Source organism: Temnothorax americanus, unplaced genomic scaffold (assembly GCF_048541705.1).
Source record: "Temnothorax americanus isolate GAGA-0224 unplaced genomic scaffold, ASM4854170v1 Scaffold2, whole genome shotgun sequence".
Taxonomy (NCBI): domain Eukaryota; kingdom Metazoa; phylum Arthropoda; class Insecta; order Hymenoptera; family Formicidae; genus Temnothorax; species Temnothorax americanus.
The window spans coordinates 4267525-4281046 of NW_027509338.1; the positions used below are offsets into that span (position 1 = coordinate 4267525).

At 33.1% G+C, this 13522-nt stretch overlaps 1 protein-coding gene across 4 annotated transcripts in view; it reads left to right on the forward strand.

Annotated features, from left to right (window-relative positions):
• The window catches only part of LOC143897185 (uncharacterized), a 163227-nt gene that overhangs the window by 81682 nt on the left and 68023 nt on the right, over nucleotides 1-13522 (forward strand). The gene's annotated exons all lie outside the window — the stretch shown is intronic.

Consider the following 13522-nt stretch of genomic DNA (forward strand, 5'->3'; position numbering starts at 1 on the left):
CTTTGTCGTTGCATCTTATATCCAACTTAAATTTATCCGCAAAGACAAGCGTTGAGACGTGCTATCGACTATTCTGTCCGCTGTGCGCGTTAACGTCACCCTGATGCAATCCCTCATATAACGCTTTAGTATAACACCGTCTTGGTATAACCCCTCACGCTAGCACATCTTACACCAGTTTTAGCGTAAAATACAACGAGGTATAGATAATCTCGTTACTTAGTGCCGCGCGGAGAGTTATTCTTCGTTGACGACCGCATCAAACGTCTCGGGTATAAACCCGGATGCATAATATTTAACCGGATATAATATTCGACGTAACTCGACCGACTAGGGCGACGTTAATTATATTCGAGAGATCTTCAGAAAGTATAAATCGCGGTTATACGCCTGTGTATTAAATATTAACGATTCAAGTCGCAACGACGCAAGTTGTTTAGTTTCGTCGTAAATGATACTCCTCAGAGAACGTAAAAATAAGCATCGCGGCGTTTTCTTAGACATATGCATGCTTTTCATTATGCTTTTTATTGAAAACGAAGGCAATTATGTTTGTACACAAAATCAATTGTTTGCAACTTGCATGTGGAATGAAACATGTACAAATAAATAAATGTATTAATAATGTCAACCTATAATAATATTCTATATGAAATGCAATAACTATCATTCTTTAATATTATTATAAATGTTACAACGAAACATATATTTAACTGTTTGATATTTTTGTTGATATGGAAGATATGTATGGAGATACCATAATATTGCATTAATCGATATTTACGTTGTATGAAAAATAACCGGCGGAGTTTGCCAGATATTCGATTTCGTTTTACATTGCAGGCAGTAAAACGTTCGGCGTTGTCGGCCTCTTCGTTCGCGAGTCGATTCACGTTCTATGCGCGATTTCAATGACGGGGGAGAATCGTAAATTGTTCGTGCACGGTACAAAACGATCGATTCTTTCGCGCGATCGATCCGAATTCAAGAGCACGCGGATAATTCAGTTTCTATCGGCTGGAAATCGAGCACTTCGCCGATCTATTCCTACGTGTAAAAATGGGTAAGGTAAAAAGATCCAGCCTAGAACGCGGCCAGCCGAGACGACGCTGCGCTGAAAATTTCGTGGCGTAGTAATCGAACGCCGATAGCGATCTCTCGGATCGTTTCCGAGGCTCGCGAAAATTTCCGCGCATCGTTCCGGATGTGAGCGCTTCTGGGTTGGTTTGCTGCCATTAAGTCGAGCGCATGCGGCGCTCCAGTCCGGAAGCCGAGCCCGCGGCGACCCGCCAGAAAGTCGAGTAAGCAAATATTGTATGTTGTTCGTTCTCGATTTCTCCTACGTCACGTATTACGATCAAATCACGATGGCATCTCTGACAGCAAACTGTTACCATCGCGTTATAATTCATTTTTTTATGTGCAGCCAATAAAACACGCAAATAATGAGATACAAATTTATTCTTTATTGTTTTACAACATGTTTAGACTTTCATCTCGTAAATACTTCACCTCACAAGTAAATAATTCACCAGTGTCCCACGAATGTATCAAAAAAACATGATAATTATCGATTAGATCTGTTATTCGAATTTGAAGCCAAATTTGCTTTCGGTTATTTCATCAGTAATTTTTATAGAGCCATGCGTTTTAACACAGTCTTTTGTGAACTCTTCTCAAAGATAAAGCTTCAAAAGGGATTTGCTAATTTCTAAAAGCTTTCTACGGTGCACGACGTAAGCCTGATCAAAGCTTTTACCATTTTGAGTTCTCTCGACATTTTAGTGTCGTGGTTGCTCGATGCGCCGCGGCGCCGTCGCATGAATATTTTAGGGCCCCTTCGATCTACGATAAACTAAAGTAAACTAAGTACAGTAAACGTTTCACGTCGCCGTGTTGGAAGTTTGATTAACGTGATCGTATATAATATTGCTTAAGCTAGATTAATACCCAAATCACCGCGCGGTTTGAGTGCAGGAAACCCTTAAGGTTTACTGAAAACTGGATTTTTAATAAATGAGCTATTATTTATTACTTAATAAATATTCGATTTTGATTTAATTATAATATTGACAATATTTTATTATTTCACAAAATATGGGAGTAATTAAATTATGTAAATCAGTCAATGATTTTATGTCACTTATATAATTAAAAATTGTCTGAAATAATTTCATTAGTTATTATTTGTGGTAAATTTTATTATTGAAAACTAATGAAACATGCACACCCAGTATATGTTTCTATATGGTTTTTATAACGGAATAATTATTGTATTAATTAATTATTTTATTACTTTTATTTTAAAATTTAACTAAATTATCTTTTATAATGGTAACATTAAAATTTGATATTAGTGTGCCAAGAAGTAATAGATCAATGCGTGAAATGCAGAAAACGCGATGCGGTCGTATTTTCGCGAAAGTAATCGCGCGTGCCGGAGAAAAATAACCTTTTCCGTTTACTCTCCACGATCTGAGTTTGCAGTTTTTCAACATCCCCATTTCCGTTTTCCAGGGTTGGTTACGTTCTCCACCGACCATGCAAACTATTACAGTTAGTTGGTCTGACAAAGAACCTGATGGATCGTGCGTAATTAGAATTACTGCAATTGTTCGGAAAAGAGAGAATGACGTGATTAGCCCCCTTTTTATCTGACTTGCAGTACTGTGAAAAATCATGTGCTTAAGGTTGGCTACATAGTGTGGAATTTCGAATATTTTCACTTTTAATATTGATTTTATTCTCTCTTTTCACATTTTTCTCCTTTCTTTCATCTTTTGTGACGGTTAGCTTTGAATTTGTTTAATTGAATCAGAGAAAATGTATAAGAGAGCAAAGGTATTAATAAGAGAAAGAAAAGACTGAAGAATTAAAGAAATCAAATGTTTATTATACATAATTAATACATCAATATTCATAAGGCAACGAGTATTCGTAGGATATACCTATACACAACGAGTAAAAAGATGGAAAACGTTCCAACACGATTGAGAACACAATTGGTTCTTGCATCTCTGCGTAACGCAAATTTTTCACCCTATCCGCTATGTAAATTTTCGCGAGTTTGTTATCGCGAGATGTCCGACTTTGCGTCCATTCTCTCGTTGGTTTTCTCCACTTTCCGTCACTTTGACTTCTCTTTTCTTTTCTTTTTATTCTATTCTACAGAGTTTGAGCTTTTAATGTACCAGGCGACCCGAATAGATGGCATACGAAGCCACTTCGTCGTAAATACAGCGAGCGCTGTAGTTTCCATGAAAACGACCGGTATAGTGCCTCTCGCTTTAACAATCGGGGCGGCACTTTGTTTCGAGTGCGGCAGGAAAACTAACTACGTACGTACACACCGCGCGATTCGAAACAATTCGACTTTGACTTCCGACAAATTGCAAGCTCATCCGAAAGCATGAACTGGCGCCATTGAAGATGTGTTAAAGAATAGTCGCGACTGGACGATAGCGCTAAAGGATCAAAGGGCTAAGTAAAAAGACCCTACTTTTTCAAGTTTTTTATTTTTTCGCATTGTCTTGGAAACGGTAAACCGCTGAAGAATTTCGGTGTACAAACTCGATGTAATGCGGAAATTAACGGGTGTTACTGGATCAGGTTATTATACATAGTTTGTGTGGTAACTCCTATTTAAGTAATGTTGGTTAATCTTCTAGTTAACGGTTTAAAACTTTACAAACACTTAGATTTTAGGCAGAAAATTTCTTTGAATAAAATTTACGCATATGAATAATGTAACATATTATCTAAAATTATTATAAAATTATTAATAATTTAACGGTACATTTGTATCGCGATAAGCTGTAATGCATAATTATACATATTTATATCCAAATAACAATAGTTATCGTTCATTGCACGCATAATAAATATATATAAATATTATATTAGGTTTGGACAATATGTGCTCGATAGATCGATCATTATTGAATTATTATTACGGAATTAATACAGAAATCTTGATTTATGTTTTTTTTGTCTCAACCAGAGTTAAGAATTTCTTACATTTTAATATTTGTTCCAAAAATTTCATCTTATTGCAATGAATTTATTTCAGATCAAGCATCTTACACTTGTGATAATATTATCTCAGGCCCCGTACCTCGAAATCATTATTAATGACTTTGCAGGCTTCGTTAGACGCTTTTTACATACCACGAGGAACGGAAATAGCGCAGGCAGGCGATATCCACGGCATTTGTGCGCGCCATGTCCGCGCACATTTTAATGAGCTTATATGATAAAAAAAAAAACGCCTAAGTACATGGAGTCATTGACAAGCTGAAAGTTCATTTTATTTTCGACTCTCCCGAGAAGCTCTTAAAAGCCTTTTTATTCCCGGCGAATAATTGATCGTATATTGATCGTCGCTAAGAGGGGTATTAGAAAAACGCATGCAAAGTAAATGAAAGACTTGGAACAGCTTGCACGAGTCCACTCAGAACGCGTCAAAAAGTACAAACCTACCTTTTTACAGTCTTGTCCTTACCGACCAGAAAGTAAAACGACGCTCTTACATCGAGGCGTATTTCTCTTTGTAAGTGGACGGGAAGTGCCTTCTGCAGCGGACTTTCTTCGCGTGAATCGTTTCTTCTTGTCGCTGAGAAATACTGTGCATCGTAATACTCAGAAAGCCGCGTTCCATCGTGAGAATGTTATTTCAAATCGAAAATGTCAACGCCACATTGGTCGTGCCGATTCTTACACTTTTTGTACTAGATAGAGTAGAAAGATTCCTACAGGCTACGGAGCAAGAGCTTTTCTTTATAGTGTCATGGCTGATGTGCATTTTTCCGCGCAAAGATATACACTCTTATCTACTGCAAAAATACATGTAAATATGAATAACGTGTCTCTCACATTTTTTCTTTATATTTTTCTCTCTTTATCTTGGAGTCATAAAATTGGAGGTTTTAGTGGTAATGTCGATCTATATATGTATAGGTATATGTAATTTAAATTTTCATATGTATGATGTCCATATATTATATATGAAGCGTAGTTCAAAGATTATTATCTTCTATTTTCTTAACATTATGAGGTGTTACAAGGGTTATATACATATAACAAATGTTCTTTGATATTTTCTTCTTTTAAAGAAGCGAAAGGATTTTGACAAAGCTGTAAGCATTTTCTTTGTGTGTATGTCTATATAAAATATGTTTACCTTTTTCGATATGCTTTTAGCGAAATGTGTCTAATGTAGTCGCAGACGCGTATTACTTTGGTAATATGTTGTTGAGATGAATAAGTGCGCGATTTCCAACTAAACAAAATAAAAAGAAATGGAAATTTTTATATGTCGTTGATGGATTCTGCAAAATATAACCTCTTATTCTTTTTTCTCTGATTTAGATATAATTAGTTAAAAATATACCATTAATTACTCTTGTTTTGGTGATTTATATAATATTTATTATATATATATATATATATATTAATATATTTTTATATACAATCTTTTTATAAATTTGTACACTGTATTGTGAATAAAAATACTAAAATGAAATAATATAGTTATTAAATACATAAATATATTATAATGTAATTATACATTTATTTACTTCAGTAACCATTTCGGTGTATTTATTTACTGTTTATTATAGCATAATATGATACCATATTTTTGAAAGAGTAGGTTTTGAAAATATAACACTGACAGAATAGAAATAAATCGTTCAGTAGACTTAAAAGAACGTACATTTATTTACTGCTATATATACTTTCGAAAAGCCTCCATACAATGAATATATTTAACTCTAAGCATATGTATTAATTAAAGTATATACATTATAACTTTAAAATAATCTAACTTGCAAGTGTTAGACTAACTTTACAACAGTTTCGTTGTGTGTAGGATTGTTTTCTATTTTCTCTGTGGAATGGTCTTTTCTTGATCAATGAATCTAATATATCTCACTTTGCACTTTGCACATTTTTTGTAATTTCTTTATCTCTTGAAAGTTTAATTATATATGTTATATTCTTAATAGTCTGAAAATGCATCATAAAAAAGGTATCGATCTGCTAAATACGAGTTTGCCCTTTAAGTTACCGGAAAATACAAAGTATAATTCGGAAGATTCGACGATGATTTTCGACGCATTTTTGCACGACAGCGTTCCGCATTGTTGCGCATTGCGTTTTTTTGACATGCCTCGCATTCTGGACGCGATGAAACCTAGTGCAATGCTCGTTCCTCTGATGTTTAATCCATCCGGACGGCATGCTTTCTCTCACGTGCAGGAAAATTGAGCCACGCGCGAGGGGAAATCATTGACGCGAACGTCGAGAGAAATTACTTCCGTGCCGCCAACGCGTGAAATGACGAAGGAAACGAGTTCGCTGATCGACGCTTCGCGTCGCGGTTGCCAATAAAAATAGAATACTGCTTTTTGCTGGCGCTCAGGCGCGATTAATATATAACGGTCGCACACGCACCCGATGCGGTGGAGACCTGATTAAACTCGTTAGGAAAAATATCGTTATCCGGATAATATGCGATAACAATTTGCGCGCCGACAGTTCGAGTCCGTCGAGTCTATCAATTTTAAATACGGTCTGCTGCTGACGAGAGAATGGCTGTGCCAGCAATTGCACACCAATTAATTAATCTTCAGACAGATATGTGAATAATGGGTCATATTCAATGTATAATCCGGCGCGATTAGAATCTGGTAAAATATATCAATAACTGGTTCAGCTGCAGATTAATTGAATAAATGGATGATGGTTGATTTTACATACATATGTTGGTATACATAATAGACCTCGGTTCGGCAACATTCTGTCCTAGTATTCGAAATATCCGAACGCTAAATACATGTTGATGTATCAATAATTATAAGGATTTGAAGCAATAATTTTTCTGCAAGTAAGTGAATAAGAAAAAAGAGAAAATTATTTGAGATTTTTTCGGCTTTTTAGATGTTTATTTTACTGCTATGACTTTTTATTGAGTGTATGACCTAAAATAATTGAATCCTCATTTTTTTGTTTATAATATATTAGAATGCTAATGAAATCCTGCTTTTGCAATATAATTAGTTTAATTACTTATTACGCTAAGAGTAGATGATATCCTTAAAATTAACAACTTACGAATTTATTTTCTACGAATGAAATACTTATTACGTAATTGAATAAACGCCGAGCGTTTTTTAAAAGAGTTTTCTAATATTGTAAAACTTGAGATTTATCTAGAGTTACTTTTTCACGTACTTAATATTTTGTAAATATGATGGATTTTTCTATAAAAAAAGTGTACGATTAATTTTTTATTGCACACAATCAATTAATATTTAAAACTTGCATGTCAGCTTCCCGGAATAATATTATATGCAATATATAATAAGGGAAATTAAATTATTAATGGCACGATATCCGAGCGCAGAGCACTCATATTCCTCGATGCGTTATTATGCAGGCTGGAAAATATCCATTAACCTCGACTATACAGATAATGATCAATAACAATTTATACGCGCGTTGTCCCGACGTATCAGCTTAAAACTCACGCTGTCGATAAAGTGCGTTTATATATAAAGGTCTTTTTCAATTAGTTCATAAATTTGCGCGCGCGTGATTCAGTTTACTATTTTTCTATTAGTGTCATTCAACGGTGTATCACGTTGCAGATATGCGTTAATTGCGATGTAAACACAGTTGTCTATTGAAAAGCCAGAAGATGGACAGGAATACATGAGCACGTATCGAGAATGCCGTAGGCGCCGAGAATATTCATTAATTCCTGACAATGCGTAGACAATAATCAGTAATCGTATGCACGTACATTCTCTCTAGCATTTCGAATCCGGTAGGTAATGCGTCATCTCTATTTTAAATACCTCTCATACGGAGTACGTAAAACACGCCGGCCAAATTTATTTATAAATTTTTTTTGCTTTGTTGTTACACGAACAAAATAAAATATTAATTTATTGCTGAAATTTTAATTATCCGTTTCTATAATAGCGATATCAGATGTTTATACAGAACTTCACAGAATTTATTATTAAAGAAAAAAATGATGAAATATCTCAAAATGTGTTTGACCATACAAAATTGTAACACACGCTCTACATTTTTATCCTGGACGCGTAGAAAGGAATTAAATTTTTAGCGAAGTCAAAGGATTTTATTATATTAGTTTTTACAACCTAAATTTATTTTTAGCCGCAGAGAGAGAGAGAAAAGTTTAGATTTATACAACGTACGTTATAACGTATATATATGGATTTCAGTTGGAATAAGGTTTACAAAGTTCGAGGTTCACAATTTTTTACTAATCTTTTAAATAACCTATTGCGCAGAATAATGAGGAAACTCAGTAATAAGTTATACATACTTATAGGTATAATATATATTGAACGCACGCAGCACGCAGCATATAGGGGAACGGGGGGTAGCCCCGGACTCTAATATGCCCTTATTCTGCGTATCTCGACATACGCAGAATGTTTAACAATGGCTATTAGATACGCGGTATACTTGAATTTCAATAATGTCCGGGGCTACCCCCCGTTATTCCCCTAATGCACAGTTATTTAGCATAATATATAATTATACATTTTCCTGTAATTGTGTAAAAAATACTGTCAAGACTCTCTGTTAGTTTTTACTATATAAGTAAAATTATTAAAACTGTTTTTTTTGTATCTTTGGTTTCCCGAATATGACTGAAATACTTTAATTACTTGCGCGTGAAAAAAACGTTGCAATCGCGCACGTGTGAAATCTAAATAATACAACGTTAGTTTGATTTCTTCAGATTTGATCTGTATTCTTTTGATTTGTATTCTAAAATGCGACTTGTTTTCCATACTCGTCACACAGTTTTTCGTAAAGTCACTTGTGGATGTCGTTTAATGTGAAAAGCACAAAAAGTTAAAAGTCGGAGTGGCCGCACTCGTATAATGATAGCAAGAGGGAGAGAAAGAAATAAAGAAAGAGAGAGAGAGAGAGAGAGAGAGAGAGAGAGAGAGAGAGAGAGAGAGAGAAAGAGGAAATGAGTATACAATGCTCTAGCTGGTTGAGTTCTGAAAAGTTGGCATCGTTTCCAGATTTTAGTTGTTCCACAGAACGAACGTTTCACAATACGAGGCGAGTTTTGTACAAGCTGCCTCGTAAGCAACTCGGACGGCACGGCACGTCTTCTGGTTTTCGTCACGATGGAACCATCAGTACGGACATTGATCGAATCTAGCTACAAATCTCAACCGGCAATTGGCTCTCTTATAATCTCTACTTATTGATATGGTTATGGCTGGCAGTTCAGTTTAGATTTATGTGTACTAAAGTAATTCTTTATACATGAACTTTTTATATTAAACGTTGAAATATTTTTGATACATATTTTATACATATACATATATTATATTTTTTTGATGATTTTATGATTTATATAAACAGAATAAGCACGATTGAATTTACATATTTTTTGAAGTTTTATATATGTTAAAATTCTATTATTTTTTATTACGCAATAATAATATTAACAGTAAAATATTTAATGATTTTTTTTAGGTAACTAATTAAATTGTAGGTATTCGAATTAAATTAAATTTAAGGTGATGCTGGAGCCGTCTGTATAACCGACAAAATTATATTTATATGAGCTATTATTTTACAATGAATATATTTGTAAAAATAACTTGTAAAATTATTGCACGTTTAACATTAGCATGGTATAATTAACCGTTGCAAGCAAGTGTTTGCACTGTTTGCAGTACATGTGGATATCGAAGGTTATGGTTCTTGGTTATTTTCATGTTAAATTAATCTTAAACGTCATAAATGTTATATTTCATGCAGTTTCATAAACGCACATTAATGTACAATTAGATTCAAGGGAAGTTCTGAGTGAGTAGTAACTGCACAAAACGCGTAACCGTTGGCGTATGTCGTGAAAGTTAGGAGAATTTAATTAGCACAGCAATCAAAATCCAATAGACGTTATTGTAATAATGATTACAACGGAACAGTAAAACGAGAGATATTCCTGCGTAATAGAAATACCGTTTGTAATTAATAATGATAAGTTTTGTGTGTCACGTTGTTTTCTTAAAAAATATTACACTTTAATAATTTTTATCTTGATAGTCACACATATAGCTTGACAATATGAATTAATACTATGCTTTTATTATATTAATATTTATACATATTATTTAATTAGATTATTTGCATTATTAATAATTTTAAAAGATATAGAGACATGTGAGAAGAAATATATAAAGGAATTTTTTGTTTTTCTCAGTGACAGTAAATTAGTTTTTAATACATTTTATTATATAGTTTGATGAGATTTTTATCGTAGTTACTATATAATTGTACGCGATTGTTTTGAAACTATAATAGTACGGTCATTATTCTCAAACTACCTTGCTGGACTTCAGCATGTTTACATTGCTTCATGGTATCCGTTCGGATCAACGATACTTTAATCCTCTGGTAAGCTTTGTTTCGAGGAACCTTAAACTTTGGATTAGCCGGACGAATTAAGTCGAAATATATCTACGCCAGCGTTCGATTTGGGTTAATCTTTCATCGTGAAATATTGTGTTATTTTCTACACAGTTGCAGTTAAAATTACAACTTATCGGGAATCAAGACTTTTCTATTTACAATGAGAGATATGATACTGAACCCGTTTTCGGGTGCATCGAGTGAAATAGAATAGTTTCGTTATCTATATTACGTTTAAATTCAATTCGAAATTGTTTAGACAATATATTGCAATTATACGTTGCAGTTTGTAATATAACTGTATTGATTATATCTTTAAACGAGGTACATTGTGTAGTAATAATACTTGGATTCGAAAAGGAATGAGAATTATATTATATATATATATATATATATATATATATATATATATATAGTAAAACGACGCGCCAAAAGTGAGAACGGACGTGCCATTCACGTCAAGCTGCGAATTTACAAGCTGTTTTCCAGCTTTTGTCCTCTCGCCTTTTCGATTCGATACAGGATATACGATCTACCCGATAAATGGTCCTTTTAAATAATGTGTTCTCCGCGGAAGTCGCGCTCGTAAGGTTGCAACTGAATAAACATTCGAATTCACAGTCCTACTTCCGCTTCCATGTTCATCCGTTACCAGAACAACAATTTACTTCCGTAGCCGTTATTTTACAGAGTGATTTTACAGCTTGTCGCCATAAAAGTGTGAGCACAACGTTCCTGTAAGTGGGAGACAGAACGAGAGCAAAATCGAACGCTCTGAGAAAGAACATTCAAGAAAAAGGACCGTCTTAAAGTACAGCTGCTACTTTTTAGCACTTTTTAGTACATTAAAACATTTGTATAAAAAATGAAATATCTTTACTGTAAGTTTTTTATAAATAGCACAAAATGGTAATTATATTTCTTTTCTTCGATATAATGCATATATAAATCACGAACTCTTTTCGTGAAATCTTTTCCTCCGGGCGCACTATTCTTAAATAACTTTGATAATACAATAAGTAATAGGTAGGAGACATTATAAATGATTACGGCTATGCAGTTTGCCTAAACTTATTAATTAATTTATTATTATTAAGATTTCGTATATTATTTATAATTAAAAGAAATTTTATGGAATAGAGACATTGTGTTGTTGTGTAAGTCCCTTAAGGAATGCAGTGCAAAAATCGAAATTACCTGAAAATAATAGCGCGTAAATCGTAAATATATTTAATTTATTCAGTTTTACAATTTGAGATTAATTAGGCATGGTTGTCTTTATCCATCGTGAGAGAAAAGTTCCTTAAGGGGTGCAGCGCAAAAATTAAAATTATCTTAAGATAATAACGCATAATTTGTATTATGCATAGTTAAGTAATCCAAAATTTTTAACTTTTAACGAGTTATAAAAGAATATTACTATTTGTATCCAGAGAGAGATGCGCAAACATCAAAATTACTCAAATATGAGAGCACAATTAACGCATAAATCTTGTATATTTGTTTTACGGAATCACTTGTGATTAACACGTGCGTGGGGTGGCTCTCTGGCAGCCTATAGTCACAAAGTTCCTCTCCCATTAAAAATAATAATTGATTGAACGAAACAAGCGCAAAATTTTTTTCTTACATAGTAAAAAAGATTTTAACACATTGTGTATTTATGTTCCAATCGGTCTACTCAAAATAGTTGTTAAAAATTTGTGTTGAATTTTTAACATATCTAAGTGTTAATTTAACATTATGTGCAATGGTTATGTTGTTTGAATATTTTGTGTTAAATTGATATTAAACATTTCTTAGTGTTAATATTTGTGTTATACTTTTTGACATATTCGTCTTGTGTTAAAATAACACAAAAATTTGGGTGGACCGTTTGGGACATGTGAAATGTGTTAAATTAACACACAATTTTTTACTGTGTATGGATTTGGAGAGCGCACAAATATAGCGTGTTATTATTTATAATTTATTCGTTAAATTTTGATCAAGTGGGACTAGCTAGACAGATTATTATATTACGTTAGTATTATGACATGATTATTATATTATACAAAATTAGGTGCACATATTATATTCAAGATACATAACAGCTGAATATCATGAATTTGCATTATAATACGACACAATATATTTCTTTTTTTAAATAATATATATATATAATTCTGTTTTTTACGATATATATGCTATTTTTTACCAATGAATCTTGTGCGCTTAATTGGAAATATGTGTTTGCAATATTTTTAATAATGTTAATAACTTTGCATGCGTATTCATTATTTATATCTAAAGCGCAGTAGCAATATGCAAATGTCATTAAGCTTGATTAATCCGCGATATCCCGCGTTTAATTTCCGTACGAGCTCTCATAATAGTTATAGAAGATAAATCAGAATACGGTGTTGTTCGAGACTGTCGTTAACCTAGTTTCGGTAATAAGAGCATGTTTCGCGTAGAATTTTCATAAACTTTTTTTATAGTCACCTACCGCAACGTGCACACACGCAGCAATGAATAGACGTTGATTGAGTGTATTAGGATAACGAGTGACTACGGAAATAGTATCCGGAAATAATATTCTCTATTTTTTAGAAAGAATATACTGACAACGAGATCTTTCGTTTTGTTATAACTACAATGAGCATCGCTATATATTAGTGATAATAATTGTAGAATTTCATTTTTAAGCGAATAAATTCAAATACACGAAATGTGCAAAACGTGTGACTGTGTATTTTCAAAAGCGGATAAAATGAAAGAGCTTTTTCAGGTCTTTGTGTTTTTGATACAAAATAATGTATTATTTTTATTGAATAAAAGTCTAAATAATTAAAATGAATAATGTGAATATTATAAATAAATGTTGTAAAGAACAGCTGTTACAAAATTACTTTAATATTTTCTCGTATTAGGTACTCGAACTTTCTCAAAGTCTCTTTGTGTTCTTTTTGCGACTGGAACAAGTGGCCCGACAAAGTATAATCATTTTAATAGACAGGAAATAAAGATAGCGTCGGCATTTAGCATATATACACGAGAGGAA